The sequence below is a fragment of the Cupressus sempervirens genome, chromosome 2 (assembly GCF_028749045.1).
Source record: "Cupressus sempervirens isolate cs-2001-9-10 chromosome 2, ASM2874904v1, whole genome shotgun sequence".
Lineage (NCBI taxonomy): Eukaryota > Viridiplantae > Streptophyta > Pinopsida > Cupressales > Cupressaceae > Cupressus > Cupressus sempervirens.
The window spans coordinates 400350413-400361726 of record NC_143119.1 but is presented as its reverse complement, the minus strand read 5'-3'; positions in this window follow the sequence as shown (position 1 = coordinate 400361726).

The following is an 11314-nucleotide window of genomic DNA, read 5'->3' as shown; positions in this document are numbered from 1 at the left end:
AAGATAGAAGGAGTTGAGCAAGAAATATGAATGAATCTCAATCGTAGATTTATACCTAACCCTAAGACACCAAAGTTTTTTTACAGGGAAACGAAGCCCCATAAGTCATAGCGTGTGTGTGTATGAATGAGGAAGTGATGTGAGAAAATATTTTAAGGAAGTGAAAGGGGTGAATTGTTAAAGGTGACTTAAAAGTGTGAAAGAATTGCAGAATCGGTTTGTAGAATAGAGGAGAAACTATACAACATTGCTAAAATAGATCAAGAGGATTGAGATGGACAGAATTGCAATCTAAAATCAGCAAGGAAAAGTTGTAAGTGTATCAGATCAAACATTCTACTATTACCTTCTAACAACTATATCAACAGGTATAAAATCCTTTGGACTAAGGTTGATTGAATAGTCATTGTAAAATCCTTTAACAGGGTAACATTCCAAGTGAGTGTTCTAAAGTCCTTTAGATAGGAACACTTTTAACAAGGTGTTAAAATCCTTTAATAGGGTGGGATCTAACAATCCTTTACAAGCCTTTAACAAGGTATGCCTTTCATAGGGTAGATCATGAGAATGGTCAAACTATGTAACCTTAATAGGTGAACTTTATTGTTGCAATAGGGAACAATTGTGGCTATCATCCCTACCCTAGTTTTACCTTCTCATTGGAAGGTTTCTAGGTAATCATATCTGGTGTCAAGTGTTTCTATGGATGCATTTACCTTACATGTTATATATGTTAATGCATGCATTATTTTAAAGTTAAAAGTTTTATTGGTTAGTGATTAGTACTTTTGATTCACGCCCCCCCACCAACAAGAAGTATATATTTCCCATTTGTATTCCCAAAAATTGGTATCAAAGATGAGTTATCATCAGGAGAAGCCTTACAGCTTGGAGAAAGATCTTAAAATGGAAGTTTACAAGTTGGGAAAGACCATTAAAAATTAGGATATTAAGATACATCTCTTACTACAACAACTGAATGAAGCCATAGATGCCTTGAGAAGTTCACTAAAGAGAAGGAAAGAGATTGCTATGGTAGAGAATGACACACAATACAAAGAGATTGACACCAAAAAGTTATTTGTAGCTAGTAACTCTTGTGAATTTGAGGCTGTAATTGTACATCTCATGGACAAGAATAGAGCACAAGCTGAGGAGATCAGAAATCTCAAGTTGGAACAAGAATCACAAGCTATATTGTTAGGTGAGGTGATTGAGTAAAAGAAGAAATCTATAGAAGACAAGGCCATGATTGAAGAAGACAAAAGAATTTTGGCAAAAAAATTGGAAGAAAAATCAGCAAAGCTCTCTAGGATCTCAAACATGCAATTGGACACCCTAAGCCAAATGATGAATGCCCATCATGAGTTGAATAGCAATGATATTGAGATAACTACATTGAAGTTGCAGAATGAACAATTGTAGAATGACCTAAAAAGAGAAAAGGAGTTTGTTGAATGTTTCAACAAGCCAAATGAAACCATCAAGTACTTTGAGCAACTATTAAAATCCCCTAGATCCATTAGAGACACATTAGGATTGGGCTAAATAAGAACTGAAAAAGGAGACTCATCCAAAGTTGTTGAGGAAAGAAATAATAAAGGTAAGAATTCTAAACCTACTTGTCTCACTGTGGAAAGAAAGGACTTATAGCTAATGTTTATAGGAACAAAAATGCTAGTTAGAATGCCAAGCCAAAGAACATGACTCATTGTCACAAATGTGACAAACAAGGTCATTAGGCACATGATTGTAGAACTAGAACCATGCATGCACCAAAATTTGAAGCGCACTACTACAATTGTCAAAAGTTTAGACATAGAGCATTTGAATGCAAATCCAAGTCCATATGGTCATCAAACAAGTCAACAAAGGGAAGAAGCTATAGAAACACCTATAACTAGGATTAAAATACAAGACATAGTTGTCATTGTTGTCAAGAGTATGGAAACATCCCTAACAATTGTATAAGAACACACTTCAGTGGTAGCTATAATAGATGGTTGAGTCAAACCACATGCTTTAGCTATTTGAAGACTAGTCATATCAGCAAGCATTGCCCAACAAGGACAAAGGCACCTAACTCAAAGTTCAACAAAGGAAAAGGAAAGGTAGATGTTGAGCACATTAGAGGAGAGATGAAAAAAACATGGAAGAAGAAAGATGGATGTGGCACATCAAATGAAGGGATCACTTCACCTGATAGGTCAAGTGACCACTTCTCATCAAACTAAGAAAAAGGAGGCATGTGGGACTGATATTTAAAATGTTTTATTATATGTCAGTTCCAAAAGAAAGTTAGTACTGAAAAAGATGTATTAGAATGAAGGAAGATGCAAAATAATAAGTAAATTCCATGGTTAAATCTTTAAGTTTTCACCTTATTACCGAGTGTGAAAAGTCCTCTTCAATTGTCGAGTAAATCCTAGTATGTGTCAAGCTATCAACCAAAGTCAATTGAAGTCAAGTTAGTAGTGGCTACTGAGTGAAGAAAATTTCTATAGAAGCCGAGTAAGGGTAATTCTTATAGTTGTCGAGTGATGGTGAAACCAATGGATACTGAGTGAAATAGAAATTGCATTGAAGTTGAGTTTATAGCTAAACATGTACTATGCAATAAATGCTATATTTTGAAAGGGTATAAGGGTGAATTCTACATTTTTTTGTCATTACAAACATAGAGTAAGAGTGAGTAGAGTGAAGAAGCAATTGACAAGCAAGAATAAAGTATTCACACGAATCAAAGCAAAGATCGAGCATCAGATCATCTATTTCAAGGTATTCTTCATCTACTAAGCTACATAGTTTACATATTTGTTAAAACCCTAGTTTACAAAATGGCCTCAAGCTCTAAGAATCCAAAGGATAAGGAACCATTTGAAGTTCAATTAGTTAGAAACAAAGTGAAACAACCAAACTCTAGGGCCATATCAGAAGTTTCATACAAGAATGATCCAGCTAGTGCATTATCAGTTATTCCACCTAAGGTTGTTATGGTTCAAGATGTGAGGAAATGCTATAACTACAAGGTAGGAGGGATTGGAGATATGGAAATAAAATAAGCATATGATAGATCATGCAAAAATGGGGAGTTGAAGGAGGAATTCAAAATCATAGAGAGGAAGGGCTTAACCTATGCCCTAGATTTTCCAACTGTCTTCAAAACTAAATGGATCTAAATTGTTCTAAGAAAAATACATAATGGATGTCTCTAGATAGAAGGTGGATCCATCAAAATTTTAAAGAGAATTGTACATAGGGTTATAAGATACCCAACCCTAAATCATCCAGAAGACACTCTAAAGAGGTGATTGCTCACAAAATACGGGAACCAAGTAGAACAAGCAAGGAATTACCATTGACACGATCAAAGATCCACTTCTTGATTTTGAAGTGAGAGTAATATCACATAAATTCTATCAATCAAGCAAACTAAATAGTTTTCCATGTATAGTAGTTGATGTTAGCTACAAGATAGTCAAGAAAGATCATACTTATGATCTTGCAGAACTCCAATTGTAGAAAATAATTGAAAACCTAGGAGCAATAAGGAAATCTAAAAGTGCTCAATGTAAGTTTGGTTCCATACTGATATGCATATTTTATATGTGCAAAATGAATTCCCATTTTTGGTAGAGTAGGATGGAAGACCAATAGGTCTATTGTTGTGCAAATAAATGAGTATATTGAGCAAATGGGAGACAATTTTGAGTTAGTGATGACTAGTTACTTTGAAGATTTCAAGTAGTCAATGAAATAGAGGTTGAGAATTCCTATTTCCCTGGTGGAGAAATACTACAATGATATTTTCTTTCTTGTGGATATTGATTACACCTTCATCTAGGTTGCAATACCTAGAGTGAGATGGTTAAAGCCTCTAGGATATTAAATAAACATTGATGAAGCTTCAGCCACTATCATTGCACTTCTTGCTGAAGAAGTTGATAAAACTAATAAAAATTTTGGCAACTATGATGTTGTGAAATCTAAAGTTGAGATGGAATTAAAGATAGCATCAACCTTGAAGAAGAAAGTAAAAATGGTGAAGAAACTCAAAGCCATGGTTGGAGAAGGAAATGATGGAGATGGTGATGAAGAAGAAGAAGATGAAGAAGAGGAACAAGGTCAAGAACCTCATACCTTGACATAAGGAATGGGTGAGGATCAAGAAGAAGAAGAAGGTGCTAAAGGAGATGATGCCAAGGAAGCACCAGCCAAGCCTCAGGCAAAGAAGAGAAAGGCTAAAACACAACCAGTTGCACAACCTAAGGAAAAGAAGAATGCAAAGCCTAGTGCAACAAAGCCTATAGCTCCAACAACTAGAGTCACTAAAAGGGCTACTACTCAAAAGGAAAAGGATAATGGTAAGTCATGCTCCTAAACCCGATCTTGAAAATATTTGTGATAATATTAGAGATAATGCATATTTGACCAGTTTGAAAAACATTGAATTTGTTAAATTGAGTAGAGAAGACCAAAACATGGTTGAAGAATTTGTATATGCCATGATGGAAAAATTCAAGAACACCCCTCTTGAATTTGATAAGACAATGCCCAATTATTTATATACAATAGTTGATAATAAATGGCACTATTGCTTGAATATGGAGAAATAAATAAGAGAATCTACATTGGCACAAGTGATGCCAGAATTGTCAAAATGAAAAATAACCAAAGCCAATAAGAAATATAGAAGCAGATTTGCACCAAAATATAGGGCATTTAGTATTTTATAGAATAAAATTGAGGATGTTGTAAAGAAGTCTACACAAATGTAAAGATTAATATATGGATTGACAACTATAAAGGAAGGAGAAGCATATCCCTTTGAGGGAAGGAATAATGAAGAAGAAGGTGAGGACAAGGAGGAAGAAACAAAAAAAGTGAAAGAAGACACTATAGTGGAGGAGACACAACAAAAGCAAGATGTGGTGGCAACAACAGATGAGCAACAAGCAGAATAGAATGTTGAAGACTCACAATTGCCAACCATGAGCCCTCCACATGACATAAATACAACTATAAAAACCATTATAGTGAAAGATGTTTCTAAAAAATCACCTTAAAACATCAATCGATTAACTATAGAGGATTTGAAAAAGATACTTGACCAATCCACACTACAGGCAAGGCTATGTGAAAATCTTGTATTGGTCAGTGTGGATTCATTACAAAAGGTTGTAGCTAATATAACAAGGGAAAAGGTGACTACACAAGAACCACCTACTACCATCCCTATAGCTACTAGTGTTCAACCATTGACACAAATAGGGGATAAATCCAAAAAAGTTGACACTGCTACAAAAGTTGATGAAGTTTAGATTGCAGAAGAAAAGGAGCCAACAAAGGAACAAATACGACAGACATATTCTTTTGTACCTACTACACAAACACAAGGTGCACCATAATTGATCATAATTGATCAAGGTAGATCTAATGAAGAGAAGGACATACCCAAGGAGAAGGAGCAAGAAGCCATTCAGACATTGGTAAATTTACCAACAATTGCACTCCTACTAAAGTCCTTTAGAGGCCAAGCATTGATACAATACCATTGCAAATTTCAGTGCCAAGCTCCAGCTGAACAAAGGTTGCAATGGTATTCCACTATGGTGATGCACTATTAGATGAAGAAATAGTGATACCAAAATATGACTATGTAACCATGAACTTAGAATAGATTAATATCATGCAAGAAGCATTGGAAAGGAAGAAGAATCAAGAGATACTCAAGAAAGAGTATAAACAAAGGCAAGCACTTCAGGAGATCAAAGACATCTTTTTAGATGCCTTTAGCTTGCAAACACATGATGAATCTAAGCCCATACTAGAACAACTATCATAAATTGTTGAATAGGTGACAAACGAAGACCATGAAACCAATGTAAAACTCATGGAATGCTCTAAAAAGAAATTTCAAGGAAAGGTCAATGAGAAGATATCTAGTGGAATAGCACTATCACAAGTAGATTTGACTAATAAAATTGAAAAAGTGAAGAAAGTACTTGAGAATATATTCTCATTGTACACAAAATTGTGTGATCCTACACTCTTCACACAAGAGACGAGCCACAAAATTTTGAGTTTGGAAAGGAATTTGAAGATTTTAGCCATGCAACTGCCTCAAAATCTAACTCAAGGAGAGAAGCACTTTTATTCAGTGCTTCATACACAAAATCAACTAGTTGTGTTAACAGTAGAAGAGGCTAACATAAGAGCCAAGTTGATTAATATACAAGCTTCCCTTACCCCCCATATAGAATTACTTGAGAAAGAACTAGCCTATGCAGAGATAGTGTTAAAGAAATACCCCAATATTTCAATATTGGATGGTCTAGTTTATCTTGCAACAGAGATAGCCATCCAAATCAAGTCCTTAGATGTTGCATTAGACAATTGGGATGCTACTTTGAAGACTATAAAGGAAATCCATAAGAACTTTTTGGACAAATACACAATTAGTGTATAGACCTTTTGACATCAGTGTCAAAAAGGGGGAGATAATAAAGTGTTAATAAAGAGGGGGGAAATTTTATAAAAGGGGGAGATAATAAAGAAGGAGAGCAAGCAAAGGGGGAGCAGCCAACAAAACATAGTATATCAGACAAAAAAAGAATGTTAGAAAGACAAAGAGGATCAGCATGAAGCAAATCTACTTAGAGAAGAGAATAAAATTTTGGATATAGAGTGGGCACATTAACTCAGGGGGAGTCACAAAATTTTGAGGTATTACATAGTTTAAATTTTTTTGAAGTTTTGTACATATGCCAAATTGTATGTATATTATACTCGAGGAAATTAGATTTGTTATGTACAATTAAGTGCTTTTTCCACTCATGTCAAAGGGGGAGATTGTTGATCTCAGATTGGTTTTGACAATTTAGTGTCAACACACTTAAGATATTTACTAAGTTCATGCCAAGCTAGTAACACATGTCGAGTATAATATGTATAGATGCTGAGTTGCAATGAGTGTCAAGTCAATCATGTGCTGAGTAGTTCAAGTGTTCAGTGAATAGTTAATGCCAAACAAGTTCAAGTTTCGAGCAAGATGAATTATAGTAAGTGTCAAGCATCAGTATTGTCAAGTGCTGAGTAACATAGAATGGACCTAGTTGTTTGTGATGGCACAAACGACTATGTAAACCATTTTTGAGCCAACTTATGGATAGGTCTCAAAGCTTTGAAGATAAGATTGAATCTATTTGGATTCCCTATGCGATCAACATGCAACCAATCAGAAAAATGGAAGGAATTGAGCAAGAAAAATAAATGAATCTCAATCGTAGATTCATACCTAACCCTAAGCCACCAAAGTCTTTTTAAAGGGAGACAAAGCCCCATAAGTCATAGTGTGTGTGTATGAATGAGGAAGTGATGTGAGCACAGATTTTAAAGAAGTGAAAGGGGTGAAGTGTTAAAGGTGACTTAAAAGTGTGAAAGAATTGCATAATCAGTTTGTAGAATAGAGGAGAAACTATACAACATTGCTACAATAGATCAAGAGGATTGAGATGGACAGAATTGTGATCTAAAATCAGTAGGGAAAAGTTGTAAGTGTATCAGATCAAACATTCTATTGTTACTTTCTAACAACTGTATCAGCAAGGTAAAATCCTTTGGACTAAGGTTGATTTAAAAGTCATTGTAAAATCATTTAACAGGGTGATATTCCAAGTAAGTGTTCTAAAATCCTTTAGCTAGGCACACTTTTAACAGGGTGGGATCTAATAATCCTTTGTAAGCCTTTAACAAGGAAGATCAAGAGAATTGTCAAACTATGTAACCTTAATAGATGAACTTTATTGTTGCAGTAGTGAAAAATTATGGGTGTCATCCCCACCCCAGTTTTACCTTCTCATTAGAGGGTTTCTGGGTAATCATATATGGTGTCAAGTGTTTCTATGGATGCATTTACTTTACATGTTATTTCAATATGTTAATGCATGAATGGTTTTAAAGTTAAAAGTCTTATTGGTTAGAGATTAGCACTTCTGATTCACATTGCCCCCCACCCCCCCCCCCCCCCCCCCCCATCCCGCCCCAAAAGTATGCAATTCCCAATTTTGTTTCCAACACATACCTTTTTGACATGAATTGAATAGAGGTTCATTATTAAAAAAAAACCTCTATATTAGATGCCCTTGGAAAAATACCATCTAAGAGAGTAATTTTTTTTAAAAACTACAATATCCTTACTTGAGTCATCTTTCAATAAAAAATAGAAAATTTTAAATCGGGAAAATATATAATAAGTTACATGCATCCAAACCATGTATGTCCAAATTAGAGTTAGGTCAACTTTAAACACTGATAAAATATGAAATACAAAGGATATGGACGTCAAAGCACTTCCATAGGTTTGGTATGAATGTTAACAAACTAAATTCTAAAGAATCACACTAATATCTATTGTAGAAAAAAAAGTTGTGGGAGTCAAAAACAATGTCACTCTTTAAAAATCATGTTTTTGATAACATGCCAATTTTTGTGGGATAAAAAACAATTCAATCAAATCAATTCAAAAAATAATAAATATTTATATATTTAGAATCTAGGTAGAAAATCCTTAAAGTCTCTAATTTACTTCAACTTCAACTTCCTAATCGTGAAATGAAAATTTGCATCTAAACATGAAAGTTTTCTTGAAAATTCACAATTTAGTGTCAATTTAGGCAAAAAAGTGTAACACATTATTGTGGGTTCAGCCATTACATAAATTGATAAGTAGGAGATAATTTCCATAGCTAGTCAAATTGTGATATGAATATCAAGATTTAACTGTGTGTTTTTGAGTCAAACTCGATGACCCATGTTTCATGAGTAGTGATTCAACATGAATCCATCTCTCATGAGAATAAATGGAACACTTAGCACTCATTGGATCTAGGTGATGCTCACAGGGGTGAAGCACCGGGACTTCCCGGGAGGTCACCCATCCCAGTACTACTCCAGCCTGAGTGCGCTTAACTACAGAGTTTCCTCCATAGTTAAACCCAAAGCTTGCAACCCCATTTGCAAAACCTTCACCAAGTGTTGTGCCTTATGAACCATTCATTAGAAAGCCCCTTCAACTCATTACATAAATTGTCATCATCCCTACAACTTAACCATCACAATATGTTTTTGATTAAGAAAAATAGGTTTTAATGGGGTCCTTAAATCCTACAGTACTTAAAGATTAACATATAAGAAGCACTTAAAATATCAACAACATAAAAGCCACAGTTGGAAATAGCCTCCCATAGAAAAAACTAGAAAAAACTAGATAAAAATAAAGAAGTAGAGCAAAAAAATAGGAAAGGCCCAAAAGCGAGGAGATTAGCTTAGGAAATTTCTCTAAGGATTTTTGCAACTCAAATCTTCAGCTCAAACATTCTTCTAGCCACCTCTTTCAAGTCTAAAAGATCTTTTTCAAGTTCTTGGATGTCCTTCTTCTGTGTGCTAGATTTGGTTCTCTTCCTTGATCCATCCTCAGGAGACTTATTTTTTTTGCTATTGTTAGATTGTTCATCCTCCTTACCTATCCTATGCTCTTCAATTTTTTTTACAAGCACCTTTATGTTATCATTCAATGCTTACAAAATGTTATAGCTTTGCTCAACAATTTTCTATAGAGTGCCCTCTATGGTCTAAACTCTACTCTTCACTTCCTCCACTCTTTTTTCCATTTCCTTTACCTCCTTAGTTTTCTTGTTTTGTGTGTTGCAATTATCCCTCTCTAAAATACCCACTCTATATTTTAGCTCCTAGATTTCATGGTAGGTCTATTTCGTGGTTTGATAGTTATTAATAACACTATTTTTTGCATTGTTAAACACATCCATCTGAGGGTTTTCCTTGGAGTTATCACTTAATATAATAAGGGTAGGGTCAATCAGATCCTCCATTTGTATTTTACCCTCCTTATTCTCCTTAACCAGAGTTTTAATCATCTCTCTCTTAAGCCCCATCCTTACAGAAACATTATTGAAATTCCTCCAAACCACATTCTTGTCTTTACCCAAAATCATACAAGTGTAGTGGTTGGACCCAAATTCCTCAAAATCCTACTCCTCTTCCCCACTCCCCTACTTCTCATCTTTCTCCTTGCCATGCTTCCTCTCCTCTTGTCTTTCCTCCTTAGACTCAAAATCTCTCCCTCTTTTCAACCTCCTAAACTAGTTACCTACATAATCCTCCTCTTTGTTGGTGGGTATCTTAATAGTAATGTTTCTCTTTCCACCTATCCTCTCCTCATATCTCTCCTCTCTGAGAATAGTATTTTCCTTCCCTTTAACACTATCACCCTCCATTTCCATGCCCTCAGCCCTCTCATTGTAGTATCTGTCAAACGAAATCTTGATACCCTATTTAGGGTCAATATTCTCCTTTTTCACCCTTTCTCCATTTTGACTCTCTTTTTCCCCCTTTTGACCATCACAATATGTTAATGTCACATTTTTCTAATAAATATTATTTTAAAACAAAAAATATTTTCCTAATTTTTTTTGAATAAAAAAAATGCCAAGGCCCAAATAATTTTATCAAGGAATAGAAAAAAGTATAAAATTCATTTAGTGCAAGCACCCATAGGAAATAATAAAGAAAACCATACGTCTTGTCTAAGACTTATACAGTTTGGAAGTACACAAACAAAAGTTCCACGGTAGACAAGCAAGCACTTTGAATTAATAACCATTGCTTATTATTACATGTCTGGTAATTTAAATAATGTTGAATGTAATTATTGATTTTACTCACCCTTATGAGGATGTTGCCTTTGAACCATACAAGATATTCTTGATGTTTACAAAAATGATATACATTTTTTGAAGGAAGAGTGAAAATTGAGAAGTGTCTCCTAACACATGCAACAAAACTCAACCATGAATTCCTAAATTGTAAACTACAAAACATACCAAATCCCACCACTTGACCAAGAGTTAGCAAAAGATCAAAGAAAATTAGTTACTTTACTAGGAATGTAAGTAGTAGGAATGAGGATAAAATCACTTCTTACTAGTGCTAAGAGATATACTAATAAAAAATGAGAACCCAAAATCTTAGATTTAATACAATTGTCCATTTTCATCTATTATACAAAAGATCAAACTTTTGTATTTAAATGTTTCTAGGAGTTCTTTCCATTCTCTAATAAATGATAAGCCATTAGATCCCGTCAAATTATAGTTTACCGCAACTTGAGATTAAGTGCAAAAAAGCCATATTTAAAATTAAAGAGAAGGCATATGTCATGGTTAGACTATGTAATTTAGAGACCAAAGGAGAGTATATGGCTAGCTAACCCAAGTTCTCTTAGACATATAAGATT